This window comes from Microtus oregoni, unplaced genomic scaffold, assembly GCF_018167655.1.
Source record: "Microtus oregoni isolate MIOR12 unplaced genomic scaffold, Mior012 000000F_ref0000247, whole genome shotgun sequence".
In the NCBI taxonomy this organism is placed as follows: Eukaryota; Metazoa; Chordata; class Mammalia; order Rodentia; family Cricetidae; genus Microtus; species Microtus oregoni.
Genome location: NW_024543059.1, coordinates 11,098,177 through 11,121,946, shown reverse-complemented (window position 1 = coordinate 11,121,946; position 23,770 = coordinate 11,098,177). Strand labels below are relative to the sequence as shown.

Sequence of the window (23,770 nt, the reverse complement as noted above, 5' to 3'; positions counted from 1 at the left end):
TATCTGCTCTATATCCACAGGATGATTAAAAATTTCAATCTGATCATACCAAGTACTATGAGAGGAAACAATTTCAAAGTATTACTAATACAAGTGAAAGACAAACTGTTTAACAGTTTCTTACTGAGTTATTATACACGACAAAGCATTTCCACTTATATAAAAAACAAAGAACAAGCCATAAAGATTTAATACAAGTAGCTAAAGAGAATGCTTCCCACACTGCAGCTCACAACCATGTACAACTCCAGTTTCAGGGAATGTGATGCTATCTTCCGACCTCCTCAGGCAACAGGCATACATGTGGGTGCACATACATGCAAGGAAAACACTCATGCACCAACTCAAAGAGAATTAAAAAGGACAGGTTCAGGGGCAGGCTAGTCACATAACTAGTGGTAGGGAACTTCCCTAGAAGGTTCAAAGCCCTCTGGTTACATTCTCAGCCCTGTAAAAACAGAGCAAATGTGACTGGGGGTTCAGTAGGAGCCGCTATCACGGAACCAATCTTCCTAAGCAGTTCTCACTACTCTGTAAAGAAAGAAGCTTTCACAGCTCAGTGTGGCTCACACTCACACCATTCTGTCACCCTAGTTCCCTAGGAGCCTCCTCCCTTGCCAAGAACTGCTTGAGTGAGGCCAAGCTACTGGACAAGTAGAATATAGGTAGCATCTGCTAACCAGCATGACTTTGGTTGCAAAAAGCTAAAACAAGCTTTTTTTCCTAACACAATTTTTTTCTCCATTTGACGACTTTTTGATCACATCATTAAAGGTGAATTATGCTTTTGAACCCTGTCTCGAAAAGCCTACACACACATACACACACACAAAATGCTACAGCTACTGAATATATGCTATATACTTGAAGCAACTGGCTAAAAGGTTCTGCACTCTATCTACATGAAATTCTTTCTAAATTACATACGTTATATAACATGAAAATCTATTACAGCATAAATTGTCACATTGTTATAACACATATATTGCTATTTTTCACTATCAAAAATTAGCTAGACATTATTTTGGATATTAAATATGCTACCTTAAAATTCTTTACAGCAGTTTAGTAGTTTCTGTTTCACAAAAATTTAAGTTAAAAACAAACCCTTTAGTTTTCAAACAACCTATGAAATATTTACTCTACCTTTATTTCCAATGGTGATTAAGTATGTTAATACTTCTTTAAAGAAATTAAATCCTAGCTCATTACCCCTTTCTTCAAAACTAAGATGGAAAGCTGTATTTTGCTGGTTTTCAATGAAGGACCTTTTGCTTTAAACACATACATTGTAGGGTAGATAACAGAGGACAGTAAAAGGGAAAGAAATATTTGAAATGAAAATTAATCCGAGCCAATGATTTTTTTTTTATCTCATCTTCATCCTTTTTATTGACATCATCTGTGGCAAAGTCTCATCTGATACAGAAGAACTGGTAAGCAGCCTCATCTGGCATGCAGTATGTTTACCCAGGAAGCCTGTTTGCCCTGTGCTCCCAAGCAGACACTTCACACACCTGGATGCAGGATAGACCTTTACCCAGGGCCCAGTCTATCAGCTACAGAAGCAATCATTAGCATTTCCACAGCTCAGATACAGCGCTTTCACACTCTGCCTAATCTTCCACTAACACAGCCTGGTCTCAAGCTTTTATTAAATGTGAGGAATTCAACAGTTTAGAAATTCAAAACAGGCCACATATGGAAAACTACCTTTACACTTTTCCTATGTCTCATTCTTTTTTCTTCTTATATCATGAAGATGCACACTAAAGTGTCATGTCTTTTTTTGGAAAGTTCCTCCAAAAAAATGTCAAAAAATTGAGTCTGTCCTGAAGAGAACTGTAAACAGCTGGTTAAAGAATAAAGTAGAGTAGTGTGAGAAAAAAAGCAGTAAAAATCTAGACAAGTACTCTTACACTCAAGTTTAGAAAGACACACTCAGCAAGGCATGGTGTCATCTGTAACCACTGCTCCAAGTTCAAAGACACCCGGGTTACAATGAGACCCTATCTCAAAACGGAACATAGCTTAGCAGTGGGAAAGGACTTTGGTTTCAATCTCATTGTGTTAGCTACACACGAAGGCAATTTTGGACAAATTAGCTAGCCTTTCTAAATGTCCCATTACTTTTAAGGTTGTTTAGAGACTACCAGAGAGAATGTTTAGTCCAGAATGAGCTGGCATTATTACTACCCCTAGGTAGTTACAGCTCCAGAGGCAGGTGTCCCCAGCTAGACAACACTGTACAGTCAACATTCTCTCTGCAAAGAATGGGGCAGAGGTCAGCGAGGTAGCTGTTCTAATAATTTTAAGCAAAAATCAGTGTGGCTCATGCTAAGGAGGTGAGGAAATGAAATGGACAGATCCTAGATATAACTACTGATTTAGAGTTAACACTTTGTGGTTACCTGGGGAACAGAAATCATCAGAATGACACCCAAGTCCGAACCCCCTGATCCCCCCATCCCCCACCCACAGTTTGGTAAGCAGGATGACTACAGGTCTCAAGTACCACACCCATGCACACACAGGCACACTCAGGTGCCTGCGTCCATGTCCCCCCACCCACGTTAAAGAATCCAGTCCTGGAACCAATAACAGTAAGGACACGTGGCTGGAATGAGGAAAGGGTTAAGAATCCTATCGAGTTCTATTACACACTTACAAAGGACACAAAGGTTTACAAATAGGAGCACAGATAGTGTCATTGAACTCATGAGAAGGTTTTCAAAGCTGTCAAGAGTACTAAATGTTACTGAGGAAATCAGTGCAGGACAAAAATCCATGAAGGGAAGAGATCCAGGTGCATGCACAGGGCAGAACTGAAATGTACAAAGATGGATCTGCTCTCATCTTCCCCACACCACTAACCACAACCTGCTTCAAGTGAATATCCAAACCAAGAAGACCAAATTCACCCAACAGAGTCAGATATCAGCTCATAAATGAGTACTTCCTATGTTACCAATAGAAGTCACCTCATAAAACACGTAGAAGCCAATACAGGTGAGACATTTCAAAACTCTAAAATCTGTTATTATATAGAACAAAGAAACCTCATAAAAAAACAAGCTTCAAGGTTGCCTCAAGTTTTATCAACTTACTGCCCATTAAAATTTTTCCTCATATGAGCCATGTGATGGTTCACAGCACTCAGCAGGCAGAGACAGGCGGATCTTTGTGAGTTTGAAGTCAGCCTGGTCTACAGAGCTAGTTCCAGGACAGACAGACTCCTTAGCTACTGAGAAATCCTGTCTTGAAAATAAACAAAACAAAAAAACAAAAAAATTTTTCTCATATGACTGAGAGGGAAAAATTATTACATCCTACTGTTATCCATGATAACAGTAGGGACTTTGACTGTTTCACTTCTCACATCTTTCCCCAACATCTAAGGTAAATTTACAAATTCTCTTCTCCCTATACTCACAGACATTTACTCTTCCACTAAGCCAATGAACTGAGAGGACAGTTCCTACTTGTCAACGAGAGACTAATAGAGCAGAGAAGCAGGAGAGAAACTGGTCAGGGTAATCATTTCTCAAAGTGTTAGTGCTCCCCAGAGCACATAAGCAGGTAAATCTTTACCTTAGTAACTATTAAAACTTAATCAACAGGCATCGCTTAAGTGGCTGCTACTAAAATTACTACGTATATAATTATTTTCATCTCTACTCGATGTGGTAAGGTTAAATTGTAAGAAAATCAGACATTTTTTTCTAAGAATAAGGGACATATTTATGATGGAAATACAAATAATTTATTTGTTTTCTTCTTTCCAAATATGAAGAAATAAAAATGTCTGGAAAAGAAAATCATTCATCAACCATAACAAAAAAATTGGCATTAAACAGCCTCCCCCCCCCCCAAAAAAAAACCTCTACTGCCCTGGAAACAAACATCAAGACAATCACAGCACTAACAGCTAGGAAAATAATGATACTAAGTCATCAGTAAATTATAAGAAAAATTTACAGGAAACAAACTCATTTACAATGCAAAATGAGATCAACTAAGTCAAGATTATATGTGCTCATTATGAGTAACAAAACAGTCCATGCTTATCATTATCCCTATTAAAAGTTAGTAATTTCGAATTTTGCCTTAAAACAACTGTCAAATTTATTTTGCAACATCAGTCCACCAGCTCTAACTCAGCTACAGCCTATCACACCTAGAGACCAGTTCCTGACAGCACTCTTGGAAAACAAAGCCTGTCCCTAAGCACAGACATGGGTGGAAACACTGTGTATAAAGTTATCTTTTACCTTTAACTAAAAACCTGCAAATACTGGCAAAGTATTGATATTTTAAAACATAGAACTATATAAATTTTGCCTTTTAAGTACAGAAACACAATTAACAATGGCTGTTTAATTATTACATGTTCAGAAAGAGGTAACAAGTGCTCTCACTGGGACTCTCTAAAAAAAGTTCCTGATATATTTTCTTTGGAAAAAACATGTTTGTTATGGTAATAAGCCTACAGAAGCAGCACATACTCAGGAGAGCTGGCTTCAACAAAGCCAGTGTAAAATGTTAAGCCCTGAACATGCTGAGAGCAATACGCATAATAAATAAATAAAACAGCCAACAGACACACAATTGCTTACTAAAGTGGGTAAGCTAATTTTAATAACCAGAAAATGCATTTAGATCCATCTGTATCTTGGAAAATGAAGTTTAAGATAGAATATTTGTTTAGACAAAAACTAATCAACAATGCGGAGCTCAAAAGGTACAAAGTTAACAGAAAATTAAGGGGTTATTCTCAGGGAACTCTGAAGCTGCCCTGTGGGCAGCGACAGAAAAGGGGAAAATCTTCCTGGAAAGCAACCTAGCCAGTGAGGGTTGATATCCTCTTATCTAGGTAAGCCTATTCCACAGGCGACTTTTTTCCTGAATAAATTAGTATTTTGCAAAAAGTACTGTAGTAGATACAGATAGTCACTGCAGTACCATTTAAAATAATGAAAAATGAAGAACAACCTAAAGATGAAAAACTAGAACTAGATCAGTTGAGAGGACTAAACAACTACCAGAACTAAGATTGTTTTAACACAAGACGTCCAATACACAATTTTACAACTATTGTAAAATGCAGAAATATAAGCTACAGAAGTAGAGGGAAAAAGAGGCCATGCAATTGTACTGTGAGCACGCATGTGACTTACTGACTGTACTACAGTATTGTTTAAGCAATAGCCACAGGAGAAAAGCATTCATTTAAATGCTTCGAGTGCTCTGGAACAATCAGACAGCAAACACACACACACACACACACACACTGGCTGGGAGGGCTGGGCTGGCAACTGTGTTGATATGAAAAAGAACTTTTTATACCTCGATTCCTGAGAGCAAAAGGCACAAGAGAAAAAAAAAATACTGACGCATACTTGCAATTACTTAGGTAAAAAAATGTTAACAGATCCATACTTTTTTCAAGTTTTGGTAGCCCACATATAGCTATTAAAAATATAAACCCACTTTTTCCTGTTTTAAAGAGATAACCACTATCTTTGCCTTTCAAAAAAATGAATTCTGAAGAAAGCAGTTTTGTTATATGTACTATCAATAACGTTTGTACTGAGATACTAAAAATGTCAACATATTCCTAAATTTAAAATACACTGGAGTTAAAGGGGGAGTGGTACACTAAGAGGAAAAAAAATCAAACAGTAGCATTTCTATTTTTTAAAAAGAACAAATTTCTCATTCTTTTAGCAAGTTAACAGTTTACATTTAAAGAAAATGATATCAAACAGACCTCCTCAAGATGTCATATATAAAAACTGACAAATGGCTGCTTCAATACCCGATTCAAGAGAAAAGCCTGCTAGTAAGGATGATTTTGACTGAAAGGTTTTTAATGGCAGTTGCATTCTAAAATAAAAATAATAATAATAATAACAAAGTCAGGCTTTGAGCACCTATTTCCTGTTCAAACAGCCCTTTTGTTCTGCTTCCCTGCTTAATTTTAATGTTCAGTTTGCATCAGAAAATACAAACAATGACAAAGCCTAGTATACAGAAAAGCATAAAGAAGCAAAAGTATAAAATATAAGATCATTAAAAGATTAGAACAAAAATCCTACCAACAAAACCTCCACAATTTTCTGTTTGCTTCACCTCAGATTAACTTCACTTGGAGCTGAACTCCAAAGCAACCAAACCTGAATACCAAGCTCCACCTCCCGCAATGCTAGTGGCTGGAGAGCCAAACCTCCTCCCTGTTAGTGAGGCTGACAGCTGTGATTGGACGCGACTAATATCCATTATTTTAAAGAACTTTTCCTCGCTAGCAGGTTAGGTTAAACACACTAAACCCCTGGATAAGCTGGTTTCTTAAAGAAACAGGCTGCAATGTTTCAGTTTTCCCATCATAAGCAATTTGCTTTCTTTTGTCTGGGCTAAAGTACAATGAAAATTCACAGAAGCAACTTTCACTTCCTTGGTGAAAAGCTATGAAGATACATGCTTTTTAACATAAACAACGTGGCATTTTTACGAAGCCACGAGTGTAGTTATTCTTTTAAGACTCTTAACAGAGTTCAGGTTTTTTTCAGAGTTCATATTTTATCTAAAAAATTTTAAACATCTACACAAAATCCATAGTAAAATCTCGCTAAGAACAAAGCAGTGTGTTCGCTAAGATTTAGTAAGGGGACCATTAACTTAAGAAAAAAAATAAACCAAAAAACAGCATTTAAAAAAACAAACCCTCAATGCTAGAGATTCATTTCTAAGCTAAACCCTAAACGCTAAACAGTGGCTTCTAAGCTATCTATCAAGTTCGCTGACACAGTCTTGTTATCACAACACACTGAAATTCTTAATGAATTGCTATTTCCAGTTAAAACTGCTTATTCACTGCAAAAGGAGATCTAAAGACACAAGGTAATTTGTCTGATGGCACATTCAGAACAAAGTTAATTTGGTTACTTCACAGTGCAAAGGGATCTAACCCAGAACCTCAACCATACTAGACAGCATCCTGCCATGACTTCCAGGTAGAAAGTTCAGGGAGGATTATGTCATTTTCCCCCCAGGTTGTTTTTTGTTTGTTTGAAATAGAGTTTGTACTCTATATAGCTGAGACTGTCTCACAACACACTATGCTGTCTTCTAAGCAAGAGGCTGCCTTAGACTCCTAAGTGCTGAGAAGGAAGGAAATCATTATTACCAAATGTAAAGTGTATTCCCTTTAAACAATCCAAGAAACTGCGCAGGATGGTATTTTTCCTGGACTCTGACTTAAGAGAAAGGACCTGCTGTCACTTACAGCCGCATCCGCTGTATTTTATGCTTTAATCAGAACTGCTTACATTTTAGTAACTTACCCCAAACTTTGACATTTTTGCATTACCTGATTGACTAGCATTTAAGATGTTTAGTAAGATGCACTTTTCAATTCTACCAATACTTTAATATATAAAATTAAGTCAAATTAGGATCTTCTGATTATTTTCTTTGCCTGTTTTATGAGACAAAGTGAAGCTGGCCTTGAAACCTCTACCTCCTGAGTTCCACTACTACAAGCGAGTGGCACCATGCTTGCTATTTATAGTGGGTTCTTAAAATGTTTTCAATACCCTTATGGATTACAGAATTTTAGATTTAAAGTTTTCAAAGTTCAAAATCTCACAACAATCTTTCTCAGAGAAAAATTGTATGTTAGAACAGAAAGCCACCAAAATTGTGTTGAAGACAGAAGTCTTTTAACAAACTGAAAATTCACATAATTGCAACTAGACATGAATATGGAGCAATACGCTGTTGAAGCCCAAACAGCTGCATATTCTATTATGCCCTTTAAGTGGACAAACTGAAAGAGCCAATTCACAGAGACCTCGGCCCAAGATCCCTTGCAACAACTCATTGCTTTGAATGCCCAGCACTTCTTGAGTCAAGTTCAGGCTTTCTTGCTAGTGTGTGATACTTGTGCAGAGCATCACTGGAAGACAAGTACCAGAGCAATAGGCAAAAAGAACACATCTAATTTAAAGTGCAGACGTGAGGAAGACAGATTGTGGATAACCAAAATGTTTACAACTTAGAGAAAAACAAAGTGAAAACCTGGCAAGTAGGATCAGATTGGTAAGATGGCTCAGTGGGTAAAGGCACCTGCATCTAAATGTGCCCACCAGAGTTCAACCCAACTCGATCCCTGGAACCCATGTGGTGGAAGGAAAGAACTGACTCCTGCCAAGTTGTCTTCTTCCTCCAGAAGTGCTCAAAGACATGAACTCAAAAGAACACACAAAAAAATAAAAAATTAGCCTAATAAAAAATGGCAATAATATACTGGTAGACAGAGCACCGAAGAAACTGCTGCTCCGGGTGCAATTTCCCCAAGTGAATTATTTGTAAGGAATAGATACTAATCATGCTAACATAGTACTAACACTAAAACCAGTCTACTACCAAGACGAAAGGGGAGATGTGAGCCAACTGTGTTGGTACACACCTGTAATCCCAACCCCAGGGAGGCTGAGGCAAGAGGATGACCACAAGTTTAAGGTCAGTCTGGAGTACATATCATGAGGCCAGCTTTGACTACACTTTTCGAGATTCTCTCAAAAAGACAAAAACAAAAAGGGCAGTTGTGGACTTGGAGACCAAGAAGTGAAAGAACTTCCAGGAGATAATCATGATTTTAGGTGGCACATATTAAAATTACAGTATTTTACTCTTTTTCTAACAGTAGAAAAGAGCATCAAAATCAAGTGCCCAGAAGCAGTATCAAACCCAGGAAGTATGTACCTAAATTCCATGACAACATACTGTGTGGTAAGAACAAGGAGCCTGCATGACGCTGAGAAGCTCTCTATGTGAAACTGCAGAGGACAGACTGCATATTCTTTATGGGAACCTAGGTTTCCCCAAACCTGCCCAGCTCAAAAACAATTCATAAAACAGTAAGTCACTACTCAACAACTTGGCCGACCAGGTTTGATTTAAAAAAAAAAAATTCCTGCATAGAGCTGGGGATGGGGGTGGGGGTGTTGATCAGTTGGAGAATGCTTGTCCACTATACACAAAGCCCTAGGATTGAACCCTAGAAGCACGTGGGTGTGACCTCCAGCACTACACACAGGCGTGCCAAAAAAATCTAGCAATCAGCAGGTGGCTGCAGGAAGATCAGAAGTTCAAGGTCATCCCTGGCTATTAATACAGTGTTAGGCCTGCCCACCCCAAAGAAGACACTGTCACAAAACAAAACAAAAAAATAGAAACAAAATCTAAAAAGAATAGCGTCCATTGTTGTTTTTACAAAAGCAATTCATCCTGGCACTTTCCCTGGAAAGAACAGGTGATGTGCAAAGTCACCAATGAAAAGACCACCCTGACTTCAGCATACAGCGAGAATAAGGTCTGAAATCAACTATCTATGGGGTAAGGGAAACAATTTTCAAAACTTATTTCCCTGGCAGACACGCCTTACCTCCAGCAGCCAGGGATGTGCTTTAGTTTGCCAGCCCTGGTGTGGCTTATCTTCTGACTGAGGGTGCAGGAGAATACAAAGCCTATGTGCTCAGAGGTTGGCCATGCCCATTCAACCACACACTGCACACAAAGGAAACATTAAGAAAATTAAAGACAGGCCAGGCAGTGGTGGCACACACCTTTAATTAATTCCAGCACTCTGGAGGCAGATCTCTGAGTTCGAGGACAGCCTGGTCTACAGAGCTAGTTCCAGGACAGGCTCCAAAGCCACAGAGAAACCCTGTCTCAAAAAACCAAAAACGAAAAAGAAAGAAAGGAAGGAAGGAAGGAAAAGAAAAGGAAAATTAAGACAAACTACAGATAGGAGAGAATGTATAATACAAGAGTCAGTAAGCTGCTGTTTAAGGTATGTAAATAGATTAAACAAAGTCACCAATAAGCACAAACTAAATGGGGATCAAAACAAAATGTAAGGAAAAGAAAGGCATTCATAATCCCCATGTATTGTTCTGGGCTGGAGGCAAACAATACTGCTTAATAACAGGAGTACGAACAATACAAATATTCCACGGGTCTAGATCAAACTGCTAGATGGAGAAAAACATACTACAGATTGGTAAGGTTTTTTTCCTCCCTACTTCGTTGCCTAAACCAGAAAAAAAAATTATTTTTTCAACAATAATTTATTTTCTATCATCTAAAAAAGATTAAAAAAATCATTTTAGGTGTTGTGACAAAAGCCAAAGACTAGTTATTAGATAGCTATCAAAAGACTATCGTGGCTGGGCGGTGGTGGTGCACGCCTTTAATCCCAGCACTCAGGAGGCAGAGGCAGGTGATCTCTGTGAGTTCAAGGCCAGCCTGGTCTACAAGAGCAAGTTCCAGGACAGGAATCAAAAGCTACAGAGAAACCCTGTCTCGAAAAATTAAAGAAAAAAAAAAAGGACTATCGTGGTTTTTTTCTTTTCTTTTTTTTTTTCCAGACAGGGTTTCTTGGTGTGACAGCCAAGACTCTCCCAGAATGAGCTTTGTGGACCAGGCTGGCCTTGAATTCAAAGAGGCTGAAAGGCAGGCGCCACCACACCCAGCTTTGTTTTGTTTTTTAGTCACTGATGCAAACAAAGCAATTTTACCACTTTTGAAAGCAGAAATTGAGCAGATAAGTCTCCTGTCAAGTGTCCTGCTCTTGGAGAGGACCCCACCTCCAGTTCCCAGTACCCACAATTGGGTGGCTCACAACTTCCTCCAGGGGATCTGATATCCCCTCTTCAGAATTCCAGGGGCACCTGCACTCACACATACATATAATTAGACCATGAAATAAATCTTCACAAAAGAATCTTGTATTTAAGTTAACCACCTCACCACACCTTCTGAACACTGCTTGGGTCTCTGAACATGGTCTCTACCTCTTTAGCAACTGTGTTAAGAGTAAGACCATGTCCAGATAAAAGTAACCAAAGCACACACGTCCAATTCTCTTTGAGTCAGAGTAAAACATTAAAATTGTAACTATATAATATACACCAATATTATTATTCAAGAAAAAAATTTTTTTTTGGACAAGGTCTTTCTATGTAGCCCTGGCTGTTTTGGAGCTCGCTATGTAGATGAGGCTGCCCTTGCCTGCCTGGGCCTTGAGTGCAGGGATTGAAGTCATGTGCCACCACTCCTGACTACATATTATTTTTAAACTTTCATTCTTGTTTTAAAACAAATGTCAAGTTTGTATTTCAATTCTCACTTATTAGGCATGGCTATTTTAATTACAATAACGTAGCCATTAGCCACATGATTCTAAAGATTAATTTTTATTACTGCAAAAGACTTCATATCTCTCCTATCCAATATAAGTCAATAACTACACATGGATACTGAGTACCTAAAATGTGACTAATATAAACGAAGAACTGTTGTTTAATATCACGCCATTTTAACTCCTTAAACAGAAAGAAAAGGCTGGTAGTTACCAAACCATCAAACATGTCACTGGTGGAAGAAACAGACATTAGAACCATGCTTGATTAATGGACTCCCATTGCTAACTGATTACAAAAGAACTGCGTACAACCAACAGAAAGATAAGGCCTATTTTGTAGTAATGGTAAAGAATTCTCGAGGAAATCACAAGGATGCAAAAACCTTATAGGTTGAGGTGGGGAGATGGGTACGTTTGAGGGGCTCAGGGGGGACAAAAGTAAAAAAATCGTCCAAACAGACAATGCATTAGGAATGGTGAAGAAAGGCACCCAGGGTCAAAGAACACAGAGAACAGAGGTCTCCAAAGTCAGAGTTGAGCACGTCCCACTCTGCCCTCACTCAGCAGACCCCAGGTGTGCTTCCCTCGCACTAGCCATTCCTCCCCTGGGCGATTCCAGTAACTCCTCCTCTCCACAGACCACAACCACAGGACTAACTTTAGGGAAGGCACGGCAGGATGACAGTGGATTCAAAAAGTACGCTTGACCTTAGGTTTAAAGATTTTGCCAGGTACAATGGCACACACTCAGTGCTCAAGAGGCTGAGGCAGGGGGATTGCAAGAGCAGCCAGGGGTCCACAGTGGGAAACAATTCTCAAAAATTAGAGGGGAAAAAAGGTTCCCCTAGGTTGGAGAAACTAAGAAACAACCAACGACCCAGGGTCAACTGTCAATCCTTAGAGATAGATACATGCTAAAAGCACCCAGTTAGCACTTATCATGTATTTCCAAACACTTTAAAATCTGAAAAGATGTCTGTGGCTTTAGTTGCCTCCCTTTCTTACACTTACAAACTCCACAAAAAAACAAGCACAACTAATCCCAGCACTTGGGAGGCAGAGGCAGGCGGATCTCTGGGAGTTCGAGACCAGCCTGGTCTACAAGAGCTAGTTCCAGGACAGGCTCCAAAACCACAGAGAAACCCTGTCTCGAAAAACCAAAAAAAAAAAAAAAAAAAAAAAAAAAAAACAAGCACAACTTGGTTATTACTGTCTCCTCAACACTAACACAAAGGCTGGGTGAATCAGGTGCTCAGAGTACGGAAAAGGAGAAAAACACAGCCAAGGGAACTTGCCAAACTCATTACATAGCAGGGCTCAAGGCAGGCCCCAGGGAAAAGTACTTGCCCAGGGTCAGAGACCCAGCAACCAAGTTTTGGGAGTGAAGGGAGTATTAATACCAAACCACTGTATTAATCAGAATTAATTAAATTAATAAAGAGAATCAAGTATATATTCATTTCAGTATGTAAATAAAGGTGGTGGGTTTCGTTTTGTCGGTTTTTTGAGACAGGGTTTCTCTATGTTAACGGTCTGTAGACCAGGCTGCACCTGCCTCTGCCCCCCAAGTGCTGGGATTAAAGGTGTGTGCCGCCACCTCCTGAGTGTTTTTATTATAGAGAAACAAGGGGGTTGTAGGTAAATTTAAATTTATTTAGTGTTTGTATGCAAAAGTATACACGATGATGTGAGGATGGAGGGTGCACGTGCCACAGGTATGTCTGGAGGCCAGAGAACACCTCTGACATCAGTTCTTTCCTTCTACCTGATGATGAACTCAGGTCACCAGACTTGGGCCTGACCCCAGTAATATTTTTGATAGAATTCTAATAACTGCTCAATCATCTAGTTATTTCAATTTACATTTATGTTAAAACACATCTCAGAGGAACACAGAAATACAGATAATGGAAAAAAATGAAACTTTAAAGAACTAAGAGAGATGCTGGAGAGATGACTGAGAAATTGAGAGTCAGTGCTGAACTTATAGAATGTAAGTTTCCAGCATCCACACCCACCTTTAACTCCAGCTCCAGGGGAAGGCAAAGCCTCTAGCACTCATGTACACACTGCCCCCCCACACACAATTAAACAACAATAATAAAACTAAATATTGGAAGAGAAGTAAAAGTTATCTTGGTAGGAGACTACTATAAATACAAAAGCAGTGTAAAGTTATAAAATATAACTGATGTGCTGGCAAGATGGCTCAGTGGGAAACGGCTTGCTATGCAAGCCTGATAGCCTGAATCCGAAGTTATATTCTGACTTCCATGTTTTGTTCCATGCATGCAAGCATTCACCTACCACCTATATCATATACACGGTAATAACTGAGATCCCAACACCCACATCAGAGAGCTTACAACCAACTGTAACTCCAGCGCCAGGGGATCCAACATCCATTCCTGGACTCCCAAGGGACCGGTGCTCCATGCGCGTGTGTGTGGGCATGTGAGTACGTGTGCGCGTACACCCGCGCACACACACAACACACACAATTTTTAAACAAATCTTTAAACTATATTAACCAAGATATTTTAAAAATTCAAGGAGGTAAACAGGTTGGGAAAGAAGAGACAGGAGGATGGCCTGTAAGCAAATACGAGGCAAATGAAGAGCCAGGAAAAATATTTGCAACAGAGCAAAAGGCTGCTATCCGAGATAGATAAAAGGCTCCATAGGAAAGATCCTACAAGTATAAACCCTGAATCATGGCCAACCAGAATAGGACACACTACAAGTGAATGATGCACACAACCTCTGAAAGCACAAACTATCCTACAAAGAATCTCTCACAGTCACCACTGAGAGCACTATATATATATTGGCTTTTAAAAAAATGTTTATTTATTTATTATGTATACAACATTCTGTCTGTATGCCTGCCTGAAGGCCAGAAGAGGGAACCAGACCTCATTACAGATGGTTGTGAGCCACCATGTGGTTGCTGGGAATTGAACTCAGGACCTTTGGAAGAGCAGGCAATGCTCTTAACCACTGAGCCATCTCTCCAGCCCTATATTGTCTTTTTGAGACTGGGTTTTTCTGTGGATCAGACTTAGCTGTCCTGGAGGTCAATCTGTTGATCAGGCTGGCCTCGAACTCAAAGAGACCCACCTTCCTCTGCCTCCCGAGTGCTGGGATTAAAGGCGTGCACCAGCACTGCCCACCTTGTGAAATATATTTTTATTTAAGATAAGTCTCTTGTGATATGAGAAAATTTTAAATTACTTATCATGACTCTGATGTGAAATCTGCACTGGCACAACCACTGTATATAAAACACAGTAAAACTGAGTCTGAATTTTATCTCAAGGATTAAAGAGTCACTGAAGGACTTTGGGCCTGGGAGTACTCTAATCTATAAACGCATTCAGGACTGGCAAGTCGGCTCAAGTGGGTAAAAGTTCTTGCTGTACAAGCCTGATGACCTGAGTTAGATTCCAAGAACCCATGTAAACATGAAAGGGGAGAAATGACTCTCCAATCTGTCCTCTGACCTCCACACACACATGGCCACACTCACAGTTTTTTTTTAATAAACATATTTAAATGGCCATATAATCTTGCCCCCGGAGCAGCCAGAGAAGACAGACTATAGGGATCAAAACCTGAAAAAAGGGTAATAATTAGATGACTACTGTTATCATCTTCTATAAAACAAAGGAGTTGAGACATCACATTTGGAGTAAGTTTTGAAAGCAGGGCCAGCCTATCTACATTTAGAACTCTTGAAATGCTCACACAATCCTGCCTCGTTCTCTAGAGTGGCTGGGACTTCAGTGGCATATTAACGCACACACACACTTTGGTAAAAGTTGTAAGAAAGATTGGGCAACAGTTATCAAGACTTTAAAATGTTCATATGCTCTGACTCAGCGTCTGTACCTAGAATGAACTCTAAAGAAACATGTAATAACTTAGGAGATACAAAATACAAAGGCCAAAGGTATGCTTGACAAAATGTTAATTAACAATGCTTTTATGAGTTAGTACCGTGAGTGGTTTTTCTGCCCTTCCTATTCATTTTCAAACTGTGCGGGAAATCCCCAAACTCTCCACCACTGCCATTATAATGAAATACAAAGCTATTTTTTAAAAGCAGAGTCTATAGCCTATAAAAACAAAATGTTTGCAAGCTACAAACATTAAAAATGCTCCTTTCAGTTCGATGTGGTGGCATATGCCTTTAATCCTAGCACTGGAGGCAGTGACTGGGGGAATCTCTCTGAGTTCCAGGCCAGCCTGGTCTACATAAACAGGTCTAGGCCACACAGTGAGACCCTGTCTAAAAATACAAAAAATAAAAAAGCTGTTCTGTCATGCCTTCAACAAGTCCTTTAAAGCTACACAGTTATCTTACTTACACACACACACCATGTTTGAGAAATTAAGAAAATATTGCTCCATAATTTGTCTGGAGTATTAAGAATGTGACATTTTTTAAAAATCCCTAAAAAATACTTCAGCATGTGGTTGACAAGTCTTGAAATATCTACCGCAGAGGCACACATCCTTCTCAAAAGCTGCAGTGACACGGGGGTCCTAATGTTTCTCTGCCCTCTGACAGAAGCTCCCTTCCGCCAAAGCCTGTGCCAACTAGGTAGAGAAAGCTTAGTACGTTTCTTTTGCAAGAGTGTTTTAAGGCCATGAAGATTCCTCAGTAATCTGCCAAGGGCTGTGCGGAGGGGAGGAGAAAGGGTGGCTTTACAAAACAACAAGGGTTTTCTCCAACTTGCTCTTTTTGCACTGAAAGGGAACCAAACAGTGCCAGACTTTCCACAATCTGTTTGAAGGACTTCAGTGTAAAGAGATTAACAGGAATCTTAGCTCCCCGTGCAAATATAACCAGGAACCAATCACAATGACAAAGAGTCTTACTGATTAAAGGAAGCAGAACCTCAATGTTTTCATTCACTTGACTTCTATTTTATTCCTGATTGCCTAAAACTTCGCCCATGAGCGACAGTATTTACTTTAGATGAGACAGCTTGTGCAAGGACAGCTGCAAGAAGGAAAGTTCGCAGAGTACATTTGTTAAAAGCAAAACAAGAAACACTATCGCAACACCGGGGTTAAAGATGAACACGTTATTAAAAAGCAATGAAACATGAACCACAACCATATACTATCTGCCCAAAGTTCAAAGGGAAAAGGGCACTAAAATGACATGGTTGGGAGATGATCATGTGACAAAACTATTAAAAAAAAACAGAGAATGATAAACAAAATCCACAAGTCTAGAATGTTTACCTCACACAGAAACAGTAAACTGGGGTTGGACAGATAAGAAACTCATGAGGACATACAAGTCTGGGTAATGTTCTAGGTTCTTGCTTTGGTCTGGAATTTTTCACGTGTTATGTACTCCCCTGGCTATTAACCTTATTACTTTTAAAACTGCGATATAACTCACATATAATAAACTGCACAGACTTAAAAACTAGTGAGTTTTGACGTTAACACAGGAAAGAATGGCTGCAGTCAAAATAAAAAAAAACAAACAAACCCGAATTTTTCCTACCTTACCCCACTTACAAAACAGGTTACCCTAAATTTTCTTTTAAAATCCTTTCGTACATCTAAATGTTCATGGCTTACAAAAATAATGTCCTGGTAGGCCTGGAGACAATACATAAAACAACAACTACCATAAAATACTACATAAGTAATCTCAAAAGCCTACGTGGCATTTTACATTAGGAAAAAAGATAAATTTCGAATCTGGTTTCAAAGTGGCGTTTAATTTCGCTTTTTTTTCGGAGCCACCAGGTGCTGACGACCGAGTATGCACGGCTTGGAGGTGACCCCGAGGCCCCAGCTCCGCACACGGGTGACAACTCTGGCGGCTGAAAGCAAATCACGGAGCTTTGATAGAGTTAAATTGACTTCAGACACCACACACCGCGGAGCTCGTCTACGCACCCAACGGTGAGAAACTTGAAAACGCTCTCAGAGGGGCAGAGACTGGCAGCGAGCAGACTCCAACCGAGTCTTCCCCAGTCTCAGACGACAAAAGGGACGTCGCGGAGACACAGCTCGGCCGGCCTCAGCTGCTCCGAACCGGCCCCAGGAGCGCAAACCACGACCCCAGCGCGCGCCCGGGGGAGTCCGGGACCGCGCCCCGCCGGGACCGCGCCCTCCGCTCGCCGCTGCGGGGCCACCTGCTGCGCCGCCCGCCGCTTCCGGCTCCCAGGCCGCCCGGAGGCTGCGCCCGCCACGGCCCGCGCTCCTCACCTGGCGGGCGGCCCTCTCCACCGGACGCGCCGCCGCCGCCGCCTCTCGCCGCCACCGACTGAGGACAGGTGAGGCCGCCGAACCCCCACTCGCTCCGGCCAGCCGCCACCGCCGCCGCCGCCGCCGGCCCTCCGTCCGCTGTTTATTAAACTTTTCTGTTTGGCTGCTCGGCTTGTGACGCGGCCTCCGGGAAGCGCCCGCGATTGGTTCGCGACGCGCGCTGACGCGGCGGTCCCAGCCCCGCTGCCTAATTATGACCGGGCCGGGCGGGGCCGCGGGCCGGCGGCGGCGTGGGGGCGGGGCTGAGGCTCGGAGCGTGCGGCTATTGGTCAAGGCGTTGGAGGGGCGTGACGCGGAGGCGATGCCCCTTCCTCGGCCACGCCCCTGCCCTCTTGGAGGTCGGCTGGGCTGGGCTTACCTCCTCCATTGCAGCCTCGTGGCCGGGAGGGTCCTGCGCCGGCTTTGGGGGTCCGATGACGTAGCTCCGGACTCTGCAGCCCCTCAGGGAGCGGCTGCCCACGTGTAGTGTTCACCTGCATAGCGTGAGAGGAAATCTTGAGCTTCTATTTTCCCGGCCTCCAGGTGGGCCCGAGCAAAGTCCAGGGTCTGAACTTAACTGAGCCTGGACTTAAACAGAGAGGAGACTTGGAGGTGTGTGTGTGCTCGCTTGTGTAACGCACACCCACACACACGGGCTCTAGGAGCCTCCTGGACCCCTATCTTTTGCGGAAGTGTGGATTCCAGTCTCAGCTACTCCTGACAAATCGTGCAGAGGAGCAGGGAGAGGCGGATTTGGGGAGCAAGTGTGATGTCGTGAGCGACTCCCCTGAGAGTCCCCAGCCCGAGCAGGAGTGCCAAGATTCCTGTCTTTATTTGAAATTCTGTTAATTTGTCAGTTAATTAATTTTGGTGTTTTAAAATATTTCTTTTGAAGTTTCTGCCCTACTTTTACAGTAGCAGGGCTCGCGGGCGCATGATTGGGATACAGCTGACCATGTGTTTGGGCTGCTTTCTATGGTCCTGCAGAATGAGAGGGTAGTTGGTGTGGGGGACATGCTGGAGGTCAGGAAGAATTATTCCAGGAAGAGCTAACTTTTGAAAAACGACTTCTTGGAAAGCCAGGGGATGCTCTCCTGAACAGGGCTTGAGAGATGACAGACAGCTTCTGGGGCAAGGTATTAAACTGCTAAAGCTAGACCAGCCATGATGGCCCATGCCATTATAATTCCAGCCATGGGACAGGCATATCTCTGGAGTTCAAGGTCAGCTTGAAGTACCTAGCAATTTCCAGCATGGCCAGGGCTACTTAGTGAAACCCAGCCCCAAATAAACATCAATAAAGCTAAGCCTACTGCATGAAAACGGAGCAGAATTGGAGGCCCTTACTCAGCTCCGGTGGGTATCCTAGGGGTATTTTTGAGAAGCATTCAACTTCCTGTCAATATTTCTGTTTACGGCTGGAACAATGACTCAGCAGTTATGAGCACTTAGTGCTCTTGTGGGGGACCTAGATTGGGCTCCCAGCGTCCACGTGCTGGCTCACAACTGTCAAAACACTGATACGCTTGAAAATAAATCTTTAAAGCCAGGTGTGGTGACTCTTGTCTTTAATCCCAGCACTAGGGAGGCAGAGGCAGGTGGATCTCGGACTTCGAGGTCAATCTGGTATACAGAGTGAGTTCCCAGACAGCCAGGGCTGCTTAGAGAGACCTAGTCCAAAAACAAAAACAACAAATCTCCTCCCTCCTTCCCTCCCTCCCTCCTTCCCTCCCGCCCTCTCTTTAACTCACAGGCTAAACCACCAAGAGAATTTTGCCCAAGGAGGAAAATGTAGAATTTGTTTTGGGGTTTAAATTGCTGCTCGGCCGCCTTTGACTTACTACATTGAGCCATGTCTAATCTTTCGGGGTCTTCAGTTTTCTACCCATTGGGAAACTGTCAGTGAGGGAAGCAAAGATCCCCCTCCTCGGTAGAGGGAATGCTGATGGAGGGCATGCAAATCAACCTAATAGCAAACGTCTGTTGGTCTGTTGTGAATCTTAAGGCCATAGGTGACCTAGGTGGAGAAGGTAGCCATCTAAATGGAGGCTTGGAGGCTGTAGCACAGTAGTCAGGACAGGCCAGTGTGAAGAGGAAGTTTGAACAGAAGTGTAAACAGTGAGAGTGCCCTGGGGAGGATTCCAGAGTGTGAGGATTGATAAACCTCATTGTCAAGCTAGGAAGGACAAAAAAGTGATGGTGGTGGGTCCTGTGACCCGGGAGGGTGGGGAAACTGTCAATCGGGTGAACCTGTGAGGTTTTGTAGATACCATGGGCTTACTGTAAGTAAAATGGACCAGCACAGGGTTTTGAACAGAAAAGTAACATGGAACACTTTAAGGGATAATTCCTTGTTAAGAGTAGTCCCGCCAAACAGTGGTGGCGCACGCCTTTAATCCCAGCACTGGGAAGCAGAGGCAGGTGGATCTCTGTGAGTTCAAGGCCAGCCTGGTCTACAAGAGCTAGTTCCAGGACGGGCTCCAAAGCTACAGAGAAACCTGTCTCAAAAAAACAAAAACAAAAGGGTAGTCCCAAGAACACTTACGTTAGCAGCAGGAGTCTATATGTAAGATTCTGTCTGACTGTGTGTGTTAGAGCTGATGGCGACTTACACCACGGCAACGAGGGAGGCTACCGGAAGAGACCAAATTGTGGGTATACTTTTAAAATAGAGCCAACAGAGTTTCCTGATCGGATGATACTTTTTCACTCCCGTGGAATGTGGAGTGAGAGAGAAATGAATCAGGCGAGATTGAGTTTTGGCTCGCGCAACTGAGAGGTAGAGTGAGAGAGAATTGAGGTCCCAGCCCATCCAAGCGGAAGGTAAGATCTGTAGGCAGATATCTGACATGTTTCAGAGGTTCTGGAACCTTTAGATGAAGGGACCCAGCTGGAAGAGGTAGGAGGTCCTTGAGGGTACCCCGCCTCTAGCCCCCTTTGTGTCTTTCTCTGATTTGCATCCATACCAAGCTGAAGCTCCCCAACCACGTGTTCCCCCCTCTGTGTCATTTGCTTCTAGTGCGCAGGTCCAAGACATCATGAACTGAATCTTCTGAAACCATGAGTCAAATTAAATCCTTGCTTAAACTGTTTCTGTCAAGTATTTGGCCGTAGCACCTGGAGTAACTAAAATAATCTTCCTTCTTTCCGGTTCTTTCCCACACCCCAGCCCTAGGCAACTACTGATGGAACCGTAGCATGATGCCTGGCTGCTCCCACTAAGGATGATGTTTGCAAGGTCCATTCATGCTTGCGTTGGTGCCGTAAGTCCTTTCACTGCTAAGAAAATATGCCATTGTATTTGATATGCCACGTGCCACGGTTTATTTATCCATTAATCAGCATATGAACATTTGAGTTGCTTCTTTCTGATTGGGAGCAAAATAAATAGTGCCATGGTGACTACTTCTAACTTTTAGTGAGAACATATATGTGTATCTCTCTCTCTCTGGTTTCTCTTTTTTTTTCTTTTTTCCTTCTTTTTTTTTTTTTTTTTGGAGTATCTATTTATTTATTTGGGGACAGGGTTTCTTTGTGCAGCTCTGGCTGTCCTGAAACTTACATTGTAGACCAATCTGGCCTTGAATGTAGAGATCCACTTGCTGCTGCCTCCTGACTGTTGGGATTACAGGTGTGTGTGTTACCAGTATGCATTTCTCTTGAGTATATGATTTTTTTTATCTTTTTATTGAAAATGGATTTTTTTCTTACAAATTTCCCCTCCTGCTGCTCCTTCTACTTACCCTCTACCTCTTCTCCCAACCAGATCCACCCTTTTCTGTGTCTCATTAGAAAACAAAAGACAGGCATGTCTCTGTGAGTTCAAGGCCAGCCTGGTCTGCTGAGTGAGTTCTAGGACAGCTTTAGATACACGAAGAAATGCTGTCTTGAAAAACCAAAAAGAAAAAAGAAAAGAAAGAAAGAAAAAGAAAATAAACAGCCTTCTAAGGGATAATAAAATAAAATAAAACACTAGCACATTACAGTTGGAAAAAGACAAACAGAACGTAAAGAGCCCAAGAAATGGCACAGCCCTCAGAAGCCCACTCATTTGCATACTCAGGGATCTCATAAACACACTAAACTGGAAGTCATAATATATACACAGAGGACCTGGTGCAGACTTGTGCAGGCCTTGCACAAGCTGCTCAGTCTCTGTGAGTTCATACGAGCTTTGTTCAAGCTGATTAGAGGACTCCGGTTTCTTGGTGTCGTCCATGCCTTCTGGCTCTTACACTCTTTTCCCCTCTTCTTCTACAGGGTTCCATGAGCTCTGAGGGAAGGGATTTGATGAAGACATCCCATCGGGGCTGAGTATTCCAAGTCCCTGCATAATATCTGGCTGTGGGTCTCTGTATTTGTTCCCTTCTGTTGCAGAAGGAAGCTTCTCTCCTGACGGCTGAGCATGGCACAAAGTGTTACTGTTGAATCTTGACGTGGATTCTTTTCTGCCTTGTGAGGAACCAGCACACTGATTCTCATAGCAGCTGCAGTAGTTTTCACTCCCATAAGTGTTAATAAGTGTTCCCCTTATCCCACATCCTCACGAGCAGAACTGGTATTACTGATCTTGGCCTTTCTGACTGTGGTAATAAGAAATCTGAGAATAGTTTTGATTTGTGTGTTTCCTTGATGCCTAATAAAGTTAAACATTTCTTTAAGTGTCTCTCAGCCATTGGAGTTTCTTCTTTATAGAATTCTGTTAAGCTCTGTACTCCAGACTTTAATTGGGTTACTTATTGTCTTGATATGTAGTTGTTTATGTATTTTGGATATTAGTTCTCCATCAGATGTGGAGTTGATAAAATCTTTTCCCATTCTGTAGACCGCTGCTTTGTTCCTTGTGGTGTCCTTTGCCTCACAGAAGCTTCTCAGTTTCATGAGGTTCGGTTTATTACTTGTTGATCTTAGTGCCTGTGCTAATGGTGGTCTGCTCAGACAGTTCTTTCCTGTGGCGATGAGTTGGAGTATATTGCCACATGTTCTTCTAGCAGGCTTAGTGTGTCTGACTGTATGTTTAGGTCTTTGATCCATTTGGAGTTGAGTTTTGTGCAGGATGATATATATGGGTCTATTTGGATTCCTTTACATGCTGACATCCAGTTATGCCAGCACCACTTATTGAAGAAGTTTTCTTTTTCCCCAGCGTATAGTTTTTGGCCATAGAAGTGTGGATTTATGTCTGGGTCTTCAATTTGATTCTGTTGATCAATGTGTCTATTTTTTGTGACAATACAATGCGGGTTTTGTTTGTTTGTTTGTTTGTTTCGAGACAGGGTTTCTCTGTAGCTTCGGAACCTGTCCTGGAACTAGCTCTTGTAGCCAAGCTGGCCTTGAACTGACAGAGATCCACCTGCCTCTGCCTCCTGAGTGCAGGTGTTAAAGGTGTGCTCTACCACCACCCGACCTAATTACAATTCTGTTTTTATTACTATACGTCTGTAGTACAAATTCTAATCAGAGATAGTGCTACATCCTGAAGTTTGGTTGTTTTTTTTCTTTTAATCATCGTTCAGGATTATTTTAGCCATCTTAGACTTTAGTGTTTGCTTATGAAGCTAAAAATTGTCCTTTCAAGGTCTGTGAAAAATTGTGCTGAAATTTTCATGAGGATTGCATTGAATCTGTAGATTGCTTTTGGTAGAATGGTCATTTTCAATATATTAATCCTAGTGATTCGTGAACACGAGAAATCTTTCCATCTTCTGATATTTTATTCAATTTCTTTCTTCAGTGCCTTAAAGTTTTTTTTTTTTTATCATATAGGTCTTTCACTTGCTTGGTTAGTTACCCCAAGATGTTTTGTGTTATTCACAGCTACTGTGAAAGGTATTGTTTCCCTGATATCGTTCTCCGTCTGTTTGTCATTTGTGTATAGGAGAGTTACTGATTTTTGTGATACAATTTTGTATGCTGCTCCTCAAAGGATTGAGTCGGCACAAGCACACACCAAACCAAGGATATTTATTTGCCCAGGCGGGACAAAGGGCAGGGAACAGAGACAGAGACAGGGTATAGAGGACTGGAGAGAAGAGAAAAGGAGCAAGGGAAAGAGAAAGGAATATTTGCCCCAAAAGTACATAGATGTGACCCGTAGGTAGATAACTGTTTATTAAAGGAAAAAAGGAAACCCACCTTAGGATGAGTTGGTTTGTTTTGATTGGGCATGTTAATTTTGTTAGCCAAAAGGGGGCTTTTGATTGCTTGACTTCAGTACTTTGATAGCTAACCCTTGGTGGTCAGCCTCAGGAAGAGGAAATGACCAAATAAGGGAATAGACCT

General features: G+C 41.7%; 1 protein-coding gene and 1 long non-coding RNA gene across 8 annotated transcripts in view; one reads left to right on the top strand and one right to left on the bottom strand.

The window, feature by feature from the left end:
• Zfand6 (zinc finger AN1-type containing 6) overlaps window positions 1-17,619 on the bottom strand; it is a 64,527-nt gene extending 46,908 nt beyond the window's left edge. For 3 of the 7 annotated variants that reach the window (XM_041652050.1, XM_041652074.1, XM_041652059.1), the window contains exon 1: window positions 17,450-17,616. The gene's annotated coding sequence lies outside the window, so the exon portion shown is untranslated. Of the gene's footprint in view, window positions 1-6,098; window positions 6,142-17,449 lie in introns of those variants that run through there. The other 4 variants (XM_041652092.1, XM_041652083.1, XM_041652042.1 and 1 more) reach the window with 3 other exon arrangements.
• Window positions 17,620-17,846: 227 nt separating this feature from the next.
• LOC121432282 lies at window positions 17,847-22,114 on the top strand. The gene is made up of 3 exons (XR_005974146.1): window positions 17,847-18,031; window positions 20,658-20,751; window positions 21,749-22,114. It is a non-coding gene; the product is annotated as an uncharacterized LOC121432282 (long non-coding RNA).
• The last annotated feature ends 1,656 nt before the right edge of the window (window positions 22,115-23,770 follow it).